Here is a 23327-nt window from a genome sequence, read left to right as displayed (position 1 = left end):
AGTATGGATGTGTTAATTAACCTTATGAGGGGAATCCTTTCAACAATAGAATATGTGTATCAAATGACTCTGATGGATATACACTTTAAATATCTCACAATTTTTATATCATTTATATTTCAATAGCTGAAATAAAATTAAATTTAAAAAAGATTCTCAGTTAAAAAAATTGAATTCTCATTTGACTTTAACTTCAACTATTACTTTAGAATATGAAAGAAATGGAATTTTTTCTTTTTGTCTTATCACTAAAAATTGCAAACTACAGAAATTAACACAGGGTAACTTAAGCAGAAAAGGAATTTACTAGAAGGATTTTAGTGCAGAATTAACAGGAGGGCTGGAGAAACCAGGAAAAGGGGCAGGAACTAAAGGAGACAAGACACAATCGAGCGGTTCTCAGTTGGTTTAGGATGCAGCACTGGCAGTGCCACCCTGTAACTCACCAGCCCTCCACTCAGCCCCATGGCAGATCTGGCAGAACCAGGTCTGGAGAATCCTATGGACAGAGGAGCCTGGCAGGCAGTGGTCTGTAGGGTTGCAGAGAGTCAGACACAACTGAAGCGACTTAGCATGCATGAGGGACCATCATTAGGTCCCTCCCTCAAGCCTTAAAGTTCTGGGTGTGAACATGCTACTGGATAGTTTCCACTTGTTCTATTCCTTGACCACTAGAGACCAGGTGGGGAGAACCTTTGCCAGCCTTCATCTTCCATCTTGAGATCCCTCCAGAGCAGAGGAGATTTCATTGCTGAAGCCAAACACCGCAAATGCTACCCACATTCATGTCTGCTTAGGAAATTCTACCACCATACTACATAACTCATTCTCTCTCTCATACACACATACATACATATATATCTTATGCAGTATATATACACACACACATATATATATACACACGCAGATATATATGCACACACACACACATATATATGTATGTGTGTGTGTGCTAAGTCACTTCAGTTGTGTCCGACTCTTTGCAACCCTATGGACTGTAGCCCACCAGGCTCCTCTGTCCATAGGATTCTCCAGACAGGAATACTGGAGCGGGTTACCATGCTCTCCTCCAGAGGATCTTTCCAACCCAGGGATCGAACCTGCATCTCTTATGTCCCCTGCATTGGCAGACTAGCTCTTTACTACTATATAAAGCCATTTTTAAGTGTGAAATTTAGTGGCATTAAGCACATTCACAAAGTTGTATAGCCATCACACATTATGAGGCTAATTTCAGTCAAGTGTTTTCCTCTGGTGAATGCAGTCGAGAGGGGACTAGAGGTAGCTCTGTGGAAACCAGGATGCCAAGGGGTCCCTTACAAGCAAAGAAGCCTGGGTGTCCTCTTCATGCAACATTATAGCAGCTGACAAAGGCCATTTATACAACAGCACAGCTTTTACCACTGTGGTTCATTAGCACATGGCGGCTGGTTTGTATTGATAAGCAGACTGTCCCAAACCCCTGGACTCAAGTGTGGCCGGCTAACTTAGCAGTGAGGTCCCTCCCCAGGCCCCATTAGTTGTTTCATAAACAACGTCCCAGTACAAAGTTAAGATGTGAATGAATGAATTCTTGTGATTCAGCTCCTAATAAGTGACATTGTCTCCAGTGTAACTCCAATGAGAATTGGAATTGTCTTGGTAACTAAGAAACCATTTACTTTATTCACCAATATATTATCTGTAACTGCATTCTAGACACACACTTCACACTTAGCATCATCTAAGAAGAGAATGCTTCTTTGGCCCCTACTCTTGTCCCAGTTCTAAAGTCACTGACTTCGGGAAACAGCCCCTTCCCCGATGTCCCCAGAGAGGGGAGGAGTTGCCTCTACTGCAACAGGACCAGCACTATTGACTACAGTTATGCAATTGATTCCACTGTTACTAACCTTTTGGAGTTTTAAAAGTGAAGTACTTTACATACCCTGCCATTGGTAGTGTCCTCGAAGTTATTGTGGTTATTGTTTACATTTCCTGTCCACATCAGGCAAGTTATTTGCCCAGTAAGTAGATTTTTTAATCCATCAGTTTTCATTTTAAATAGAGAAATTGGGACTGATGTGGTGGTGGGGCTGGGGAGAGACTGTCTCAGAGAAGCTGTTTCAGTGGAGTTTGACTAAAGCAAGAGAGAAAGTGAAGAATTATATAAAAAGACTACAAAGTTTTCATTGATTATGCCCTGCTTTACAAAAGGCAGGGGGATGAGAGTCGATAGTCAGCCCTATGACCTACAATATATGATCAGCTACCCTGGAGGATTGTAAGAACTTAGTGCCTGATAAATGCCAGTCCTCCATGATTGGGAAGGGAGGTATACATGCAGATTGTGGGTTTGGTGCCTGTGACTTCTGTGTTGTTCTAGCTTGGTAATTGGCCCTTAACGCTGAGTGGAGGGTGGGTTCTAACGCCCGGATTAGATAGAATCCTTTCCCTGAGGGAAGCACCTCCTTCCTGCCTTTCGGAAGCAGTGATTCCACTTTCTCCTTCAAGCTCATCATTTTATGACACCATTATCTCCCTGCGTTCTCTTCCCCCTTCCTACTCTGCCCAGAATAGGAAATGGCAATTTTAGGGAGGGGAATAGAGTAAAATTGGCAATTATAGGGAGCTTGGAAATATGATCTTTAATGCCTCTTACTATCCATTTCCCCCCCACATGGTGAATTGCTGGCAAACACAATTACAGAGGATTTAAGTCACAGATTAACTTGATTTTTGGTGCTAGTGTCTCCCGCAAATTGTTTGTCTTCTCCTTTCTAGTTCTTTGCCCTGGAAGGTACATAATTACAACTTCCTGCATTACCATGCCAACCCCTATACGTTATGTTAAAGTTTCCAGACTCACAGAGTCTAATTTGATTATAGGGATTTTGATTAATGACTTGTATGTTTTGTATAATAGCACATTTTAAAAATTAATGAATTATAAACAGAAAATGGTAGTTAAATTAGTTTTGATTAAAAGACAGTTTATTTACTTAGCGAATGCTGCTTCAATTTATGTTGCTCAGAAGACTGGGTCTTATTTCAACCAGAATCTTTACAACAAAAAGACTGGTACCCACTTCTGTAACAGTCTGAAATACCAGGTACCTCTGATGGGAAACTCATCATTAGGAAAATCTAGTAAAGTTGGTCTTGTCATATTGGTGTCTGCTTGCTTGTCATCTAAGGATGCTATCAATACTTAGTGAATAATGAACTGTATCAAGGAAGAAGACCATTTAAACTTTAGTATGATTTTTGAGGGAAACATTAGGAATTTTCTTCTTCTGTTTGGACTTGATCAGCAAACATTTGCTCGTTAAATGAGTTATTACACGGAAAGAACTTAGGATAGTACCTGTTACTTTGTAAGCACTCAATGAATTCTCATCATCATTGTTTACATCTTTACGATGATTCTGGTATAAAAGGATTGAGCATCCTGGCCTCCTTACCATGCTGGGCTTGTGTGTTCTCATCACACTCTTACATCTTACTTTGAACTTTCTCTGCTGTGAGCTCTTTTTAGAAAAACATTATTTATTTAGTCTTGGCTGTTCTGGGTCTTCACTGCTGCACGCAGGCTTTCTCTAGTTGCAGTGTATGGGCTTCTCATTGCAGTGGCTTCTCTTATTGCAGAGCATGGGCTCTACAGCTTGAGGGCTTTAGTAGTTGCAGTATGCGGGCTCAGTAGTTGGGGTGCACAGGCAGTTGCCCTTCAATATCTGGGATCTTCCCAGACCAGGGATTGAACCCATGTCTCCTGCATTGGCAGGCAGATTCTTAACCACTGGACTACCAGGGAAGTCCTCTACTGTGAGCTCTTGATTCAAGTTTTCCACATGCCTTCGCACCTTTCAGTTTGGATGGTTTTATAAGATTTTTATTTCAAAGAAATTTAAGAAGAAGAATTTCATAACATTTCGGGTTGCCATGTTATTTGCTGGTTAAGGTGAATACGTTTTTGGTCACATAAGTCACTATTACAAGAATCTTCACTACTCTGCAGAAACAATAAAGAAGTTGCATCATCATGTCTCTACTTTCTGGACATTTTATCCCAGGGGCCTCTCGGATGCGGGTACATGTTTCACTGTCTCCATCCAAAAATAGGTTGGGGTGGTAATAACTGGGAGGTAGAGATGCTTTGGTGAAGGAGACACAGCCAACAATGGCAACTCACTTAGCTGTCCTCTTGTGGCACAAATGAGAAGAACCACCCAAACAAAGACCCTCATGACTCTTGTTTCTCGAGGTAGAGTCCCTCACTCCTCTCTGCTCTTTGGTCCTAACACCTCCTCCAACCCTGATATCACCCCTCCAAGCAGTCTATCCTCTTCCCCGAGAAACCTATGCCCCTCCTCTGAAACAGGAGTAGGTTTTCAACACCTTCCTCTGACTTGCAGCTTGAGTCAATGCCTTGGCATCTCAACAGTCTTTGATGGTGCTTCCTCTTCTTGGGTTTTGCAAGCTCTGGAGGAAAACAGCGATGAGTCCAAAACATCGATGTAATGGGGCACTCTAATCCTAGACCAGCTTTCCACCTAAGGGAGTTGCAGCTAAGGAAAACAGATGAACATTAATTTTTTTCTTAAAGTGAGCAGCCTAATTTCATCTCAAAGAAAGTTTCCTCCATGGCCGTGAATGTGGTCTTTCCTTCTGATAGAATAGGCCCCACCACATGACCCTTTTTTGACTCCAAGCTCTGATGTCTCTTTCAGTTCACGAAACCGTGAATCGTGAACTTCCAGATGTCCAAGCTGGATTTAGAAAAGGCAGGGGAACCAGAGATCAAATTGCCAACATCTGTTGGATTATCAAAAAGCAAGAGAGTTCCAGAAAAACATCTATTTCTGCTTCATTGACTATGCCAAAGCCTTTGACTGTATGGACCACAACAAACTGGAAAATTCTTCAATAGATGGGAATACCAGACCATCTGACCTGCCTCTTGAGAAATCTGTATGCAGGTCAGGAAGCAACAGTTAGAACTGGACATGGAACAACAGACTGCTTCCACATCAAGAAAGGAGTATGTCAAAGCTGTATATTGTCACCCTGCTTATTTAACTTATATGCAGAGTACATCATGCAAAATGCTGGGCTGGAAGAAGCACAAGCTGGAATCAAGATTGCTGGGAGAAATATCAATAACCTCAGATATGCAGATGACACCATTCTTATGGCAGAAAGCAAAGAAGAATTAAAGAGCCTCTTTAGTTGGCTGGTTCCATCTCAGCAAGGAGATCCAACCAGTCCATTCTAAAGGAAATTAGTCCTGAATATTCATTGGAAGGACTGATGTTGAAGCTGAAACTCCAATACTTTGGCTACCTGATGCGAAGAACTGACTCATTTGAAAAGACCCTGATGCTGGGAAAGATTGAAGGTGGGAGGAGAAAGGGACGACAGAGGATGAGATGGTTGGATGGCATCACCGACTCAATGGACATGAGTTTGAGTAAACTCTGGGAGTTGGTGATGAACAGAGAGGCCTGGCATGCTGCAGTCCATGGGCTTGCAAAGAGTTGGACATGACTGAGCGGCTGAACTGAACTGAACTGCTCTCTTTAGAGAAATCAGTTAGTTGTCCATGGTTGTTTTTCTGTCTATCCATTCCTGGGTGAATGGAGCTTCTTCTATGTACCTCTTGAGAAGAAACTGTTGTATGCCTTTGGAGTAGTCATGGTGGAGTGGGCAGTGGAAGGATGTAAGAAGGTGATTGTCAATTCATCCCATCATCAGGGCTAGAAGGAAAAATAACTCTATTGGCCTCCAGTGTCAGGAAGGAGGCCATGTTTGTGACCAAGAGGCACTATGGTTAGAGAACTATGGCCACAACACAACAGGTGCTTGATGAATCTTCCCTCTCTAAGTTTAACTATCTTCCTAGCATTTGATTGCTTTTAGCACATCCAGAAAGTGGAATAGGAAAAACAAAAAGAAGGATAACATGATTTTCACTGGCTTTGAAACACAATGGGATATTTACTTTATCAGAGACTTTTGATACACATTAATGGTTTAATCACAGAAATGATCATAATGCATTTAGAATTTTTTTCTATTCTTGTGTTCATCTTCATCTTTGGGTTGCATCAGTTGACAGAATGATTGTCACCACCATTAGGGAACATAAGCCCATAGAAAAGTGACAAATGTGTCACTTTCTCATAAGTAAAGACTGGATGCATGAGAAGCATCACATTTTGTAGCATATGTTCAATCTATGTTATGATCTATGTCTCAGAAGTTATCAGAAAGGGTTTATACATCATGTCTGATTTTTGGCCCTCAGAAATGTACCAAAGAGAAACTTAGCCCAAACGGCACTCAAATCTTGCAAGCAGAGCTGACAGTATTGGTGGCCAAGCTGCATCCTATATGGAGTTAATGCTACAGCAAATTATGCAGAACAAAGCAAGACAATGGCAAAGGGAGTTCAAAATGCCCCCTCCTCCCCAGCTCTGCCTCTCTGCTCAGCACTGTTCACTCTTGCTAATGGACTGCCTCTACAGACTCCAGTCCAGCCTGGTCCTGACCCCCAACCTTACCCACATACATGTGGGAGAAGGCAATCCCGTGCATCCCCATCCAAACCTACATGTGATGGAGAATTAGCCAGATGAGAAGCTGCAGTTCAGCCTGCCAGAACTTCCTCCTCAAGATCTGCTCTACGTGGAAACTGACTGGAGCCAGACTCATTCGCTTTCTAACTCCATATCAACTCAGAGCCAAGCAGAAAAAGGCCTGGTAGCCTGACAGAGACGCTGTGGTAGATGAGTCATTTTGTCCTTTAATTAACATAACATCTGCAAGCAGTCTCTCCCCGTCCCCATAATCTTACCAACAACATTGGCAGGTTCTATGTGTTTGTTGGCTATGTGTACTGTGTGTTTCAAATAATTGATAACATACAGGATTTTTGTGCCCAGACATAGAGCATGATTAATTCTGCATATTCATTAAAAAAGAATTTTTAAAACTTTGTATATGTCAGATTCAAAATCATCTTCTGGTATTGAACTATATCCATGAATTTTTATTTGTTTTTATCATCATGTCATGATCAAAAAGATTCATGGAAAGTTTGGAACATGGTGGTGTTGAATTTTTCTGATTTTTGCCTGATTTGTTTACTTTTAGAAAGCAAGCTGTAAATATTAGTAGTAATGATGTGTTGAGTGGAACTACATTCCTACATCAACCTCAGAAGGATTATAGTAATCCAGAGGCCAGAAATCAGCTGAATTTCTAACTCTCCTATCCCTGGCTGAAGTTTTGAAGGAATATTTTTAAGGGTAGTTTGTGGCTGAAATTGCATATTTCCTCTGAAGTTTTATTCTAAGTATTTGAAAATACAAAAGAATATATATGATACATGTAACATCATCAGTTATATCATACATAATATATAGAATGAAGATAACTATAAAGCAGTTCACCAAATTGTACCTGACATGTAATTCATATTAAATAAATATCTGATAAATGAATAAACTAAAGAAAATATGCAGTACCTAATAGGGTCATATCTGATTCCTGTAACCAAGTGAAAAAACCCCACAAAATGTGGCCAGATACACTCTGGGAAAGCAGATAACCAGATTGGGCAGCATTCCACAAAATAGAAAGGACCTCTTGATGAGTGTGAAAGAGGAGCGTGAAAGAGCTGGTTTAAAACTCAACATTCAAAAAACAATGATCATGGCATCCAGTCCCATCACTTCATGGCAAGTAGATGGGGAAAAAGTGGAATCAGTGACAGATTTTATTTTCTTGGGCTCCAAAATAACTGCAGATGGTGACTACAGCCATGAAATTAAAAGATGCTTGCTCCTTGGAAGAAAAGCAATGACAAACCTAGACAGTGTATTAAAAAGCAGAGACATCATTTTGCCAACAAAGGTCCATATGGTCAAAGCTATGGTTTTTCCAGTAGTCATGTACAGATAGATGTGAGAGTTGGATCATAGATAAGACTGAGCACCGAAGAAATGATGCTTTAGAATTGTGGTACTGGAAAAGACTCTTGAAAATCTCTTAGACTGCAAGGAGATCTAACCAGTCAATCCTAAAGAAAATCAACCCTGAATATTCACAGGAAGGACTGATGCTGAAGCTGAAGCTCCAAGGCTTTAGCCACCTGATGCAAAGAGCTGACTCATTGGAAAAGATCCTGATGCTGGGAAAAATTAAGGGCAAGAGGATAATGGGGTGGCAGAGGATGAGATGGTTAGATAGCATCACTGACTCAATGGACATGAGTTTGAATAAACTCTGGAAGATAGTGAAGGACAGGGAAACCTGATGTGCTGCAGTTCATGGGGTAGCAAAGAGTCGGACACAACTTAGCAACAGAACAACGACTGCAGCATGGTGAAAATATGTTTTATTCATTTGAGAAAGTCTTATAAATCAAGCAAAGTCAGTCAAATAAGCATTTCTTGTGTAAATTTTAGCTTTTCTTCTCTAAATTCAAAGTGGGCCAGGACTCGGTTCACTCAGGACATTCCCTTGATGACAGGGTATAGCCAGAGAGGTTGCCTGGCTGTTGTTGAACTTGGTCAAAAGAGCCTCTCAAGCATCCTTCTCCAACCTAAATGTCAGGGAGGCAGAAACAGACACACTGAGTCCAGTGCCCAGAAGGCATTATAGAAGGTGCCAGGAAGGTGGAAAAGGAGTTTTGAATCACTGATGGCAGGCTCCAAACATTTACAGATGAGGGAGAGGAGAGGAGCCTGTGGGGTGGTGGGACCCCAAGGTTATATCCCTTGCAAGGAGCCATGTAGGGCAATTGTTGTTGTTGTTTTTTAGTCACTAAGTCATGTTGAACTCTTTTGCAACTCCATGGACTATAGCCTGCCAGGCTCCTCTATCCATGGGATTTCCCAGGCAACAATGCTTGAGTAAGTTTCCATTTCCTTCTCCAGGGGATCTTCCCCATCCAGGGACTGAACCCATGTCTCCTGCATTGCAGGCAGATTCTTTACCACTGAGCCACCAGGGAAGACCATAGGGCAATTAAAGGAGTATTAATAATAATGATGATCATCCATGGAACTCTTGCCAAGTGCCAAACACTGGATGACCTCATAATCCTCATAAAAAAGGGAGAGGTAGATATTACTATACCTTCATTCTGCCTTCATTTCACACAGAATGATAGAATAACCTGTCCGGGAGATACTATTAGTAGGGTTTCAAGTCCAGATGGTTGGATACCAAAACTGAGCTATTAATGCTTTGGTCAAGTGCCTTTGCTTGACCAAATGAGGTGATAGGAAAGTAGTGCTGAAGATTTTACCATGATTGCATGACCACAGATTGCACAGACCACCCAGGCATTTATGAACTATTCTCTAGCACAGGGTCTGCAGCATGTCAAGAAAACCCTAGACCCTCAGAAATCCAGAGCAGCTACTCCATGGTACCCACTGTCCTGTATGAATCATTGCAACTGAGGGAACTGTGTCCCTCTCAGTTCCCTTGTGTTTGCCTCATGCCCTTGGATATACCCTGGTGCCCCTTCCTTCCAGGATGGCCTCTTCCCTGCTCTTCACCCATCAGATCACCCCTCCCTTAAGACCCGTGAGGTTTTCGTTGGCCGGTCCAGTGCCAGGGGTGACTTCTGCTTTTTCACTGTACACATCTGTCCACTCGGTCAGAAGATAACTATTAGTATGCTTTCAGAATACAGTTACAGGAAATCCATCTGAAACTGGATTTAGCAACAATAGAATGGTTGGTTCACATTCCTGGAAGTCCACAGGGAGAGCCAATATGTGGGTTGCTTAGCCCAGAAGATCTAGCTATGTTTTTATGTGATTCTCTTAACGCTGCCCTGCTTTGCACATGGGCTTCATCCTTATTCTTGCAGAAAGATGGAACAGAGAGAGTCAGTTCTGGAAGCAGGAGACAGAAAATTTCCAGAAGCCCCTAGAAACCTTCTTATTGATCTGATTTGAGTGACATACCTAGCCTGAACCATTCACCACCAAGGAGGACAGAATTACCCTTAATCACAGAAGTTGTGAATAGGGTGGTGTATAATGTTGCACCTCCGCTGCTCACATGCACGCTCCACTTCCCACTGTCCCATCAGACTTCACTTACAAGTCACAAATTCAAATATACAACTGCTAAGAATGTGAAGATGGTGATAGCAGAGCATGTAACCAAGCATGGAGCCCTCTGAGCATGAAGCCCTGTGTGACTTCACAGGTCACATCCATGAAGCTGGCCCTGGATAAGAAGCTACCTACACAAAATCAAGGAGGGTGTAGAAATTGAATTCGCAGTCAGCACTAACCCCCATTGGCATTATCTTCATTTTGTAGATAAGGAATTGGGTACTCCAAGGTGTCAGCATGTAGTTGTTTCAAAGCTGATGTTCAAACCCAGATCAGCCTGCAACACCGCAGCACTTCCACTCTGGCCCTCCCGTTCTCATACTGATAACCTGTGTCTGGGGATTGCTTTCTGCCTCCTGATACTTATGTTCCAGTGGATCATCACTGCCTAGAAGCCAGTGCCCCTGGGTCCTCCACAGAGACTAATTGGAATTCTGCATAAACACAGACATTCCCTAATGGTCTCCAGGAAGAACTATTTAGTGTGGGTTTATTTATTCAATTTGTTATCACTGCCCCTATTGCTAGGAGGTATGCATTAAAGAAAGATAGATTCAGATATTACATTAAGAGAAGTCAGTAAAAGCCCCACTGAAGGGGAGTCAGATACCAACTGTTCCAATTGCTTAGTCTCATTTTTGAAACATGCTCACTTTTAAAATGCTTGGGCCTTCACTCTGGAGATCTGCCTCCCCTTCTCTGTGATCACAGATTTCATGGGGCTCTGCTGTAGGGATGAATTCCCAGAATGACACTCAGGTATTAGGAAGGAAATGATGAATGGGCAGACATTATTTGGGCAATGTGGTTTTCAGACAGGGGCTGCAGGAGAATATATTTTCAGGTGCTTCTGTTGGTGTTTAACTTGGAGACTGTATGTACAGTAAATCAGGAAGGCCAATAAAACAGTGCAGAGGGCATGTTTTATGTATGGTTCTGACAGCCTACAATGGCTGCCTTGGTGGAGGGGGTTGTGGATTTATGGTCCCACACCTGCAGGTGGTGGCAGCTAATATGTAGCACAGCTCTCTGTCTATACCTGGGAGTATTTATTTTTTGGTTCATCTGGAGGTAAAGGAAAAGTATAAGACAAACTGTGGACTTATTGACACAGAAATGCAGCCTGGGCAGCGACTGCATAACTTTTAAAGAATGGAGAAATTGCTTAGACATAACACACTTGTCCACAGATCTCTCCAAGGTCATTTCTTGACGGCAGCATCTTCCAGTGAAGGGAGGTTTTGATTTCCCAATGGCTCATTCATTTTATCCATGGAGAAGAACTGAGTTATCCAACAGGGACTAAGTGTTGGGGGCTCCTAAAGGTTTTAGGCCAAGATAAATGTTTCAATTATAATTTCTTTTAAAATATGAAGCAAATGAATATAGTTGGAAGGAGTAAAGAATGATGGATCCAGCATAGATTATAATTGTCTTTACACCACTGAAGTTGTCAAATATTTTTTTAAAGATTTTTTGGTGTGGATATTTTTTTAAGAGTCTTTATTGAATTTGTTACAACACTGCTTCTGTGGTATGTTTTTATTTTTTTGGCCATGATGCATGTGGTATTTTAACTCCTTGGCCAGGGATTGAACCTATACCCCTTGTGTTGGAGAGTGAAGTCTTAACCACTGGACTGCCAGGGAAGTCCCTGACGTTGACAAATATTTTATCCTTTTTTTTTTTTTTTAATGGAGGAAGGAGCTCATGATAACCAAAGTGCCAAAGGCCCATGAAAGTCATAAAGTATCCCTACGGTGGCGATAACATTGTGCTTAATTAAAATCTAACATCTTCCATCCCCACAGGCAGGTAGGGCCTGTGGCATCTGGCGAGGGTGAGTTAGTCCTAGCCTAGAACTGTCTCCAGAGAACCTCAGGGAAGGACTGGGGCTGTCTGTGAACCACACCTGTAGCCTGTTCAGGCAGTGCTCCCATAACCCTGACTCCAAGAGCACCCACCTGACCCATTAATGGGGTTTGCAGTAGCTTTCAGATGACTCCTTCAGCTCTCTCTCTAGCTTAGTAGTTTCCTAGGGCTGCCATAACAAGTCCTTCTTTCCGCACAGTCCTGGAGGCTAGAAGTCCAAATCCAGCTGTGGGCACAGTTGGCTCCTCCTCAGGGCTATGAGGACAACTCCGTGCCAGGCCTCTCTCCTAGTTTCTTGTGGTTTGCTGGTGATCTTTGGTCCCTGACTTGTAGCAGCCTCATCCTGATCTCTACTGTCATTGTCACATGGTGATCTAAGAGCTCATCTGTGTCCAAATTTCCCCTTTTCATAGGTCGTGCTGCATGTTGCTGCCTGCTCAGTAGCTCAGTTGTGTCCGACTCTTTGCGATCCTGTGGACTGTCCTCCTCTGTCCATTGGATTTCCCAGGCAAGAATACTGGAGTGGGTTGCCATTTCCTTCTCCAGGGGATCTTTCTGACCCAAGAATTGAACCTGTGTCTCCTACATTGGCAGGCAGATTCTTTACCCCTGAACCACCTGGGACTAGTCATCAAATTAGGCTATTCTTGTATGATCTCTTCTTAACTAGTTACATCTGTGATGACCCTGTATCCAAATAAGGTCGCATTCTGAGGTCCTGGGGGTTAGGCCTTCATGAATTTTGAGAGGACACAATTCAGCCCCTAATGGCAGTTCACACTGAGCCTGTGACCTTAACATGGGCCTTCAGTGAGAGCCTCTTATGCCTGAAGTTCCAGAAAGCAACTCAGTGTGAGTCATCTGCCTATCTCTCATTTCACCTTCTCCTATCTTTCATCCGGTGATTGGTCTATGTATTCTCACTTCAGTGAGTGTAATCAGGGATCTGTGTTCCCAATGCCAGCTAGGGATTAAGGAGAAATGAGAGGAGGGGCTCTCTATCATGCTCCTTTGCTACCACAAAGCCTACTCTTCAAAAAAAAAGAGAGAAAAGAGTGGGCTGCCGAGATATAGGTGAGACAGAAGGTCACCAGACGTGAGAACAGAGAGGGAGGTGATAGGTAGGACCAGAGCCAGCAGGCTTGATCTGATTATCTCTATGTCAACTACACAGAACTCTTCTCATTAGCAGGATGGAGAATCCCTTGCAGGCCAGGGTCAGGAGCAGAGATGCTGAGTCTGAAATGCAGGTGTGGGTGTGGGGAGATGGAGGGAGATTTTTAGGGCTGGCATTGAGCCTAGGATGTGTGGGAAGACTGAAAGTTCAGCAGAGCAACTGTGGGCATTAACCAGTTTACTTACTCAGCAACACCAGCCCCCCCTGGACTCGTCAGCCTTGTGTACATATCACAATGCACAGGATTGGGTGCAGTGAAAAAAGAATAAATGGAATTATACAGAACTGAATTTAAATTCCAAATTCTGAGTCCACTGGCTTTAGGCAAATCACTTTATCTTTCTGGCCACAAGTTCCAACATCTGTAAAATGGGACATATAGTAAGAACAACAACACTATCCCGTAAGATTGTTGGGAACACGAGATATGTGAAGTGCTGATAGAATCTTGGCGCGTAGTAGGTAATGAATAAATGGCAGCTAGTAAAGGTGATGCGAGAGTCTTGAACCAACTAAATGCTGTCTTTGTTCAAAGTGTGTGAAGCTGAAACTAAGGCTAAATTTCCAGGATTTTTCTTTAATTCTGAGTTTAAAATGTACACACAAAGTCTTAGCTATTACCTCTGGGTTAAAATTCTTGTAAAACAACTTGATTCAAGATGAAGGTCCCAGGGTTGCCCTGGATAGTTTGCCCTTTACTATTATTGATGTGGCGGCTGCCCGGTTAGTGACCTGGCACTTTGATCTCTGCTCTGCTCTCCTTCAAATGTGAGTGGAAAAGTAATGATAATAATGAACACTGACATGATGTTTACCATGTGCCCAGTCCTGTTCTCTATATAATCCCCACAACAACTCTAGGGAGTTAAGCGCTAGTAATATGCCCTCATGTTTATGGATGAAAATGTTTCACGTCCACAAACACAAGGACAAAGTCTGACTGCAGAGGACTCACTCATAGTCATGACACTCTGCTGCCTTGCATGCTGTGCTCTCTATACTGTGGCTTCCCTGAAGTGGGTCGTGTCTGTGTCAGGGTGTCAGAGAGCACCAAACCCTCACCTCCCAGCCACTGTGCAGAAGGCAGGGGTGAGTTGCTTCATTTCCGCTGTTCTCTCTACTTTTTGTAGAACTTGTCCGTTGAAGGATCTTAATACAGGAAATGAATAAAGAAGGGTTTCGAAACAAAATTGAGACCAAGACAGCTCTCGTCTTCTGCATGTCTGATAAATAAACCCTCCCAGTAAATAAGCTTTTTGATATGAAACTTCTGTCCCTGGAATATTAATGCTGTAGAACGCTATAAATAACGGTGGTGTAGTTCATTTCCCGAACTATGTCATGGCCATCTGCTCAAACATCTCCCTTCTTTTTCCTGTGTTATGAGGAAAGAACAACTCTTTGGACTATTACGTCACCATTAAAAATGGTAACTTTTAAACTTTTAAAGTTAAAATGTGTAACAATGAAAAAAATATTTATAATATGAGTGAAACAGTTGCATAGATACATGTAAAACATGTGTGCAAGGAGATGAGACCTGAAGGACTTGGAAAAGAAAAATCATTTCCCACAATGTGGACTTCTTTTTAAAAGTTTTGCAGTTAATTTTTTTAAAAATGGGAATAAAGCAAGGTATTTACCTGTGCCATCAATTACAAACATAACACATACCCGAAGACTCATGGTTTTGGGGAGCTGGGGAAGGCCTCTAAGATGAACAAAAATTAGCTATTAAAATGACAGAGATTATACTGGATGTTGGAAAACTTATTACTGGATAAGTAATGTGCTTTCCTTATCCTGTCTGAAATTCCTAAGTGATTGAACAACGTAAGAAGAGGGAGAAGATGAAGACAATCATGTCGGCTTTTCCTTTACAACGTTATCTTACACCAGGTAAGGAGGGGGAAAAAAAGGCAGACCAAATCCTTTGGGGAAGGAAGCGGGACATAAATAACAAATAAAATACGAGCTAAATGAAATATTACTTCAGAAATCTTCCTAGATGCATTTTTCAATGAACCTGAAACCTATTAGATATTTTTCAGGTCTTCATTTTCTTCACTAACTCCAAGTCTTGTTTGCCTGTGTTGCTTTGTTCTACCTTTAGTTTACCCACTGAATCATTTGTTCTCAGCTTTGGGCACTTGAGGTTTGCTAGAGTGAAATGAATCTTTTATACTTCAGCTCTGCGTCTTAACAGATATTTTTAAAGGTAGATGTGCACATAAAAAGAGTATTTTTTAAGTGCAGTGCCATGCCATCTGTGCTTCATTTGCTCTGTTGGTCTGGGTCAGCTAAGAAGCCAATACATCTTTAGTATTGATGCATCAAAGGACTTAGAGAAATTAATCAACTGCATTCCAGAATGGAGCCTTCATTCCAGAGGAAGTGTGGGTCATTAATAAAAGCTAATTTTCCCCATTTCAAAATTCTGTAACATAGAAATGAAAATGAAATGACTTGGAGTAAGTCCAGCCCAAAACTAATTTCCATTCAAAGTAAACTCTTAGGTTAGGTTGAAAAAAAAAGTTGAAAGTGTTAGTAGCTCAGTCACATCCAACTCTTTGCGACCCCGTGGACTGTAGCCCGCTAGGCTCCTCTGTCTTTGGGATTCTCCAGGCAAGAATATTGGAGTGGGTAGTCCCTTCTCCAGGGGATCTTCCTGATCTAGGAATCAAACCTGGACCTCTTGCATTGCGGGCAGATTCTTTACTGTCTGAGCCACCAGGGAAGCCCCTAGTTTAGGTTGGAACTAGACAAAATTGATTTGTCTTCTGACCCTAGGAGGTCAAATCAGACATATTTGTGATCATTCCTGTTACCAGAGTCCCTGGAACAATCATGTTTCCTGATTCTGCTTAAAGATGTTGATTCTAAGGAGATCCCTTGAGAAATCAGTGCAAATGATGTGTGATACTAAGTTCTAAGCAACAAACTTATAGCACACAAGCTTGCTAAGAATGTCCAAAAGGGCCTATTGTTCCTAAATAAAAAGATTCTGGAAGATTATGATCAAGGAGTAGGTAGCAGTGGAGAAGAAGAAGAATCAGAGTTTGGAAATGTGTTAAATTTCCATCAGTATGGCAGAAATGAGACTTGCCTCCAGTTGAGATGTGCTGCTGCTCAAGGTGTGGCCTTTGGGAGAGTGTCAATCTCAGCATCATCTGCAGGCCTGTTACAAACACAGATCCACCAAGAGCAGCTTTCTGTCTGTCTGTTCCCTTGCTCCCCTTGTGTGTTTAACAGTGTCTAGCACACATAATTTCTGGATGAATTCATTTCTTCAGCCCAATCCAAAACCATTAAATAAAAATCTCTGAAGCCAAGTCCCTAGAATCTGCATTTTAAACAGGATCTCTAGGTGGTCCTTCAATTCAGTAAGTCAGTTCAGTCGCTCAGTCGTGTCCGACTCTTTGCGACCACATGAATCGCAGCACACCAGGCCTCCCTGTCTATCACCAACTCCCGGAGTTCACCCAGACTCATGTCCATTGAGTTGGTGATGCCATCTTGCCATCTCATCCTCTGTCGTCCCCTTCCCCTCCTTCCCCCAATCCCTCCCAGCATCAGAGTCTTTTCCAATGAGTCAACTCTTCACATAAGGTGGCCAAAGTACTGGAGTTTCAGCTTTAGCATCATTCCTTCCAAAGAACACCCAGGACTGATCTCCTTTAGAATGGACTGGTTGGATCTCCTTGCAGTCCAAGGGACTCTCAAGAGTCTTCTCCAACACCACAGTTCAAAAGCATCAATTCTTCGGCACTCAGCTTTCTTCACAGTCCAACTTTCACATCCGTACATGACCACTGGAAAAACCATAGCCTTGACTAGATGGACCTTTGTTGGCAAAGTAATGTCTATGCTTTTGAATGTGCTTAGACACAGTTAAATGTGAGGACTCTTGCCCTGCTGGGCACAAATGCTGACCAATACCTTATTAGGCCTAAATGGTTCCCCTGAATGCACTACAAGATCTAGGTGCTTAAAGATAAAGGAACAGCCATACCTTGGTTTCTACTGGAGCAACAATGACTGTCCCCTGACTATGTAAGACATTTACTCCATTACCTCTGGGTGTTGGGGAGGCAGTTTTCCTTATCCATGTTTTACAAGTAGAGAAACTTAGACATAGGCAAGGTCAACTAATGAACAAAATAGGAATCAAAACCTACCCCACTAGACAGAGGTTAGGAAATTCTTTTAGGTCCTTGGACAAAAGGCACCGCGTAAATCCCCAGCATTAGTATTCCTGACATTTGGCACAGTGTTAGATCACTTTCCTCTAATCACTCCATTCTCTTTTATGAGACTTGAGGTTTAATTGGAGGTTCCAATAAGAGATTTTATGTGCTTAATGGATTTTGGTGTAATAATCAGAGTCTGAAATGCTAGTCAGAAGGCCAGCTGACTTCTAACAAAGCTGAGCTTGGGGGAATAGGTTTTTAAAAAGACATTACATGTCTCCACTATAGAAGTAGAAATGCAAATATTTAGGGGAAACAATATGTATAAGGCGTATGGTTACTTCTGAAACCTTGGATATGGACAGACATGTATATTAGAACACGCACTGTTACAATAGCGTCAATCATGATAGAAATTTAAACTGTGGAGTGCCCAGCACAGTTGAAGGCCCCTGAGGGAATATCATGGAGATGCTTTGTCAGTTTCTCCCGTTAGTCACTCCTGGAGCCTCCCTGGGACAGGCTTACCTTCCTGACTCCTCTTCCTCTCACACCCTCTGCAGAATGGAAGGCGGATCTCGCAGCTTCCCTAATTCTACCCCTTCCTTGCTGTTCCCGAAAAATGCCATTGTTGACCTCTTTTTAATTACGTAAGAGGTTTTTCAACTAGACATTACAAGAATAATGGAATTAACACAAAGAATGAGAAATGAAGAAATTAATCTTATGGGAAATCTTATATTTAGAGCTATATCAGAGCAAATTCCCCAGGACATTTTATGGTATATTGCTGGCTAGACAATTTCTTCCATTCTCAGCATTGTTGGCAATATTTTAAATACCAGACAAGCACTCTTACCACAAAGCTATATTAAGTTGAATATACTTAAAGTACTGTACAATACATCTCAAACTTTAAGTGCATGGCCTACACATGGAAACCAACAATTCATAAGTGACCTCACCGGCAGCCGATGATCCTTTGTGCTTCCCAAGGTGGGAACGTGAAACAAGGATCCATTTTGCTATTCCACCCAGGTCACACAACCTTAGATCCTAGAACTTTACTGGTTTCTCCCTGCCTTTTACTAAAATGTAACTGATGCTAACCAGACTTTTTATACTCATTTTTATAGACTAGGGGATCAGTGGTTCTTAAACTTGAATGTGCACAAGAGACACCCAAAATACTTATTAAGAATTTAGATTCTTGGTCCCCAATTCCACAAATCAATTCAGCAGACCGGGTGGGGCCCAGGAATGGGAAACTGCACTGGTTTAATGAAAGCTCCAAGGTGATTCTGAGGACTCCTCTTTGAGCAATTGACTTCTGGATCCTGCCTGGAGAAACACAGTGTGTGGCCCTATCTGGATGGGACAACTTGGACCATAGCTCTTGCCTGAGAAACACGAGTGAGTCTCTGGGTCACTCGTGGGGCCCTCACTCATCCCAAAGCTGCTCAAGCTTTCTTGGGTGGAGCTTTGGGTTGGTGGATGAAGAATTCTTCCCTGTGTGTGATCTCCAAAGTTTCCACCTTCCGTGGGCTGCGGGGCATCCTATATTAATAAAAAACATTAACTAAGCTCCTGCACCTAACCTGGAGGGCCTTGATTGTTTCCTAGTAACTTATTAGTTGTTTAATTTGACAACAACATTGGTTTGTGATTTCAGACTATAGGGCTCAATTTCTTCTTAGCCCATTTTGCTGCTCAGTCTCTCAGTTGTGTCTGACTCTGTGCGACCCCATGGACTATAGCCTGCCTGGCTCCTCTGTCCATGGGATTTCCCAGGCAAGAACACTGGTGTGGGTTGCCATTTCCTCCTCCAGGGGAGTTTCCTCCAGGAGCCCATTATGCTAGTGGTTCTCAGACTTGGGTAGGCATCCAAACCACCTGCACAGCTTCTTAAACCTAGGGTGCCAGGCTCACCTCAGACCTAGAGCCACATCCCTGGTGTCTGTGCCATCAACTCTGTGATTCTGTATTTGATGAGCTCCACTGGGGGTCCAGGTGCCACCAAACACTGAGAATCTTTGTATAAGGAGTTCTTCTCACTTGTCAGGGGTACTGGAATTACCCAGAGAACCCGCTTAACCAAGTCACTGGGACCTACCGCCCAAGTGTCTGATTCAGTAGATCTGAGTGAGGCCTGAGAATTGGAACTTCTGTCAAGTTCCCTAGTGATTCCGATGTTATGATATAGGGTCCACACTTAGAGAGCCACTAGGCAAATATCTGAGTTGAGTCACACTTACAGCTATTAATAATTGTTGTTGTTTAGTTGCTAAGTTATGTCTGACTCTTAGAAACCCCATGTACTATAGCCTGCCAGGCTCCTCTGTCCGTGGGATTTTCTAGGCAAGAATACTGGAGTGGTTTGCCATTTCCTTCTCCAGGGGACTTTCCCACCTCAGGGATCGAACCCGTGCCTCCTGCACTGCACATGGATTCTTTACCACTGAGCCACCAGAGAAGCCCTTAGAGCTAATAAACTGTCTTAATAAAGACAAACGCTTTCTATGAAACGTTGCTTTAAGCCTGAGAGGGTCTTCTGCTCTCAGATCACTGGCAGAGTAGCAGAGGTGGCTGAGAGAGGTCATTTCTCCTCTTTGTGATGTCTCTCATCTGACAGTGTCCATGTCACCTGAAAATTACTTTGGCCATTGGCCACTGCAACAAGGGACCCCAGTGGCATCCCTCATCCTTTGTTAATTGTATTTTTCTGTCCAGCTCAGGCTTAGCCTGTTTGGTGGTTTATTATTCATAGGCACTTTCTCAAAGACTGAGCCCTTCTGCAGATTCCACTCCTCCATCTTCAATAAAACTGCAAAGGCATTATTTGGTAATGTTGATTTTACAGGTGTTTCATGTCAAGATGGAAAAGAGATTACATCACATACAGCACAGCAAAACTTCATCAAAATCTCCACCTTAGTCATCTCCTTCTCTCCCCTGTTCTCCCACCCCTCCACCGGTTTTTGTTAGTCTCTTCCTTCCTATTATTGTGTAGAATAATTTAGGGGCCCTCCCTTACCAATTAGCATTCTCCCACCTGAATCAACCCAATGCCCCATCTTAGCAACAAGAAATTCTCTTTAGGATAATTCCTCTTTAGCAGGAGGGAGGTGTAAAAATGTATCACTTCTTCAACCACTACCTCACCCTGATATAGACTCCAGTAGAGGTTCTCTTTAGAAGAGGATGCTTGCCTTTGGGGAGAGTGTGGTCCATTCTTTTGGGAGTTCCTTCCTCTCCACATCATTAGTTCGGGCACAGATGTGAGATGGAGAGTTACCTTCTTCTCTTTCTGAGCTCTAACAGGTAGATCACAGAGGGGCTCTGGGTGCCACCACTGTCACTCTGAAGCAATGTGGACACCTGGAGCTTTGGGGAGGGAGGGGAGGAGATGCAATATAAACGTGTGGAGCCTTTTCTTGGGGAGTGTGGCGAGGTGCACTTGAAGATACAGTATGCAGACTTGGAATCTTTTCTGGGGAGGAGGATGCACTTGGAGATGGAATATGGACACGTGGAGCCTTTCTCGACCAGGAGAAGGCAGGGGCTGCAGTTCACAGCCCTCAAACACTTCAAGAGGCTGAAGTCCACTCTTAGCTACATCACCCTCAGATCTGGACTAGCCCTGTGAACAGACAATAGATTTCCCCCCACCACCACTCCTACTGTGGTTTTTGGGTGTGACGGCCTGCCCCTAGATGAAGTAACCTGCCAGCCAGCCACAAAGGACTTAGAGCTACATTTTAGTCTCCTGCTGCAGCACAGAGTTCCATGACACAGCATGGAATGAATCAGCAAAGTCAAATAAGGACAGTGAAGACAAAGGGAATGATAATCCTTTTGGTTAGAGCAATGAACAAAGGTCATCATTAGCGAATACCCACAAAGCACAAATTGCCACGGACTGCAGTTCCACCTGCCGGCTGGGGGCCATTTAGTATTATTCTTGCATTGGCTCCATTCTAGAAGCTGTTCTCTGGGCCAAGATTTCAAACAAAGGAGGCTGTTCAGGTAAGCTGTCTCCCTGAACTAGATTTCAGAAGAGGTTGTTTTGTGAGTCTCTCTCATGCCCTTATGGAACTTCTCTTTATCCTTGAGGAACTTTGGTGATCTAAAACTCAGTAAGGTCTAAAACTGTTCAGAGATGTTGAAGGTGTTGGAAAAAAAGGAAGAAAATATACGAAACCTAGCTGCTAAAATATGTCTCTTTGATGTTTTTCATGTGCTTAAAAATCTTCAAGGCACAATAAAATGATCACCAATCAAACTGTTCATGTAACTGTGTAAATGGCCACCGTCCTTCCCTAATTGTTAAAGGCATCCAGCTGCAGTCTAGCTCCTCAGTGGATGAGTCTGTGCAAATGGAATTACATCTCCTCTATCTGCTCTGCCCCATAGTTATAGACACAAATATTCTTTAAGTTTGTTAATGAAGATGGATCCATATTTCAGTGATATCACCATTGCTGGCTGATTATTTATCAATGTGTTTCAAGCAGGGATTGATTCCAGGATCATAAAAGAAGCAGAAATACAGACATCTGTTTGAGATTTGTCTTTAAATTCTAATACCTGTGACTAAAGATTTTACTGCCATATCCGTTTCTCTGCCAGGTTAATGAAATACTTTTCTATGGGCATAAGATTAACTTTCTTCTTTCTCATCTCCTGGAAGTGTTAGCCAGCTGGACCTCTGTTTAACAACCTCTGTGAAGCATTGTGCTCTGACAACTTGCTTGATGGATGGAGCTGTCAGCACATCTTCAGTCCAGAGATGAGGAGGGCATTGGCTTACCTATCAACTCCACAAATCAAATGAATAAAATTAGCAACAAAACAAACCTAGGGATCCATTCTCATTTTGGTGTTCTTCATAGATCATAATCTTTGGAATGTGTTCCAGGAAAAATAATGACTTTAATGTTGCTTAGCTTTAAAGAATTAGGAATGATTTACTCTATGAAAGCACTGCTTATAAGCAAGACATCTGGAAAAATCTGTATTATATGCACAAACCTGTCTTCTGTGCCTGGAATAGTATCTTTAAGGGATATTGGAGGGTCTGATCTGAAGTGCAATGAGAAGATGTAAAAAGAAATAGCAGTACCAAAGGGGACCTGGGCAGAGGAGGCAGGGCAGAGAGGAGAGGGCAAAATGAGACAACTCAGGTGCCCAAGAGAGAGGAAAGCCTTTCCTGGCCCGCAACTCCCAGGATATTTCTTTACAAATCTGCCTACTTGTTTCCATGTTAGCTCCCCCTTACAGACTCTGAATCCCTTGATGGCAGGAACTAAGATTCATTTATCTGTGTCCCCACGTTCCCAGGCCTGTGCCTCGTAGTAGGAACTTGGTATAATATCAATGAATTAATGAGGTTCTGGTATTTTAGCAAAATAATTATAGTAATTCTAGATGGGGGGAAAAAAAACACAAACCCTTCCATATCCTGGCAGAAATGTGTAGAAAATATTACCCAGATTATTAATATGTAAAAAAGGAATTATGGGCAGTGTGTGTATGTTAGTCGCTCAGTCGTGTCTGACTCTTTGTGACCCTGCCAGGCTGTAGCCTGCCAGGCTCTTCTGTACATAGGATTCTCCAGGCAAGAATAGTAGAGTGGTTTACCATTCCCTTCTCCAGGGGATCTTCCAGACCCAGGGATTGAACCCAGGTCTCCTGCATTGTAGGCAGATTCTTTTCCATCTGAGCCACCAGGAAAACCCTTATGGGGAGTAACCTGCGCCAACAAACATAGGCTCTCATGCTTTATTTTTAGCTGAGAAAACACAATTTGTGCAGATGATGCTATGAGCATTATATATATATATATGTCAAGTTTTTCCACTGGGGAAGAAAGCATCCATTAAGCTCTATATTTTTCTAGGTCACCACATATACGACTTTGTCCTGCCCCAAGTTGGCATTCATTGAATTGATGTGCTTTCCTGTTTC

The sequence above is a fragment of the Bos mutus genome, chromosome 10 (genome assembly GCF_027580195.1).
Source record: "Bos mutus isolate GX-2022 chromosome 10, NWIPB_WYAK_1.1, whole genome shotgun sequence".
Classification (NCBI taxonomy): Eukaryota; Metazoa; Chordata; class Mammalia; order Artiodactyla; family Bovidae; genus Bos; species Bos mutus.
The sequence above is the reverse complement of the archived record's forward strand: the minus strand, read 5'-3'. Positions refer to the sequence as shown.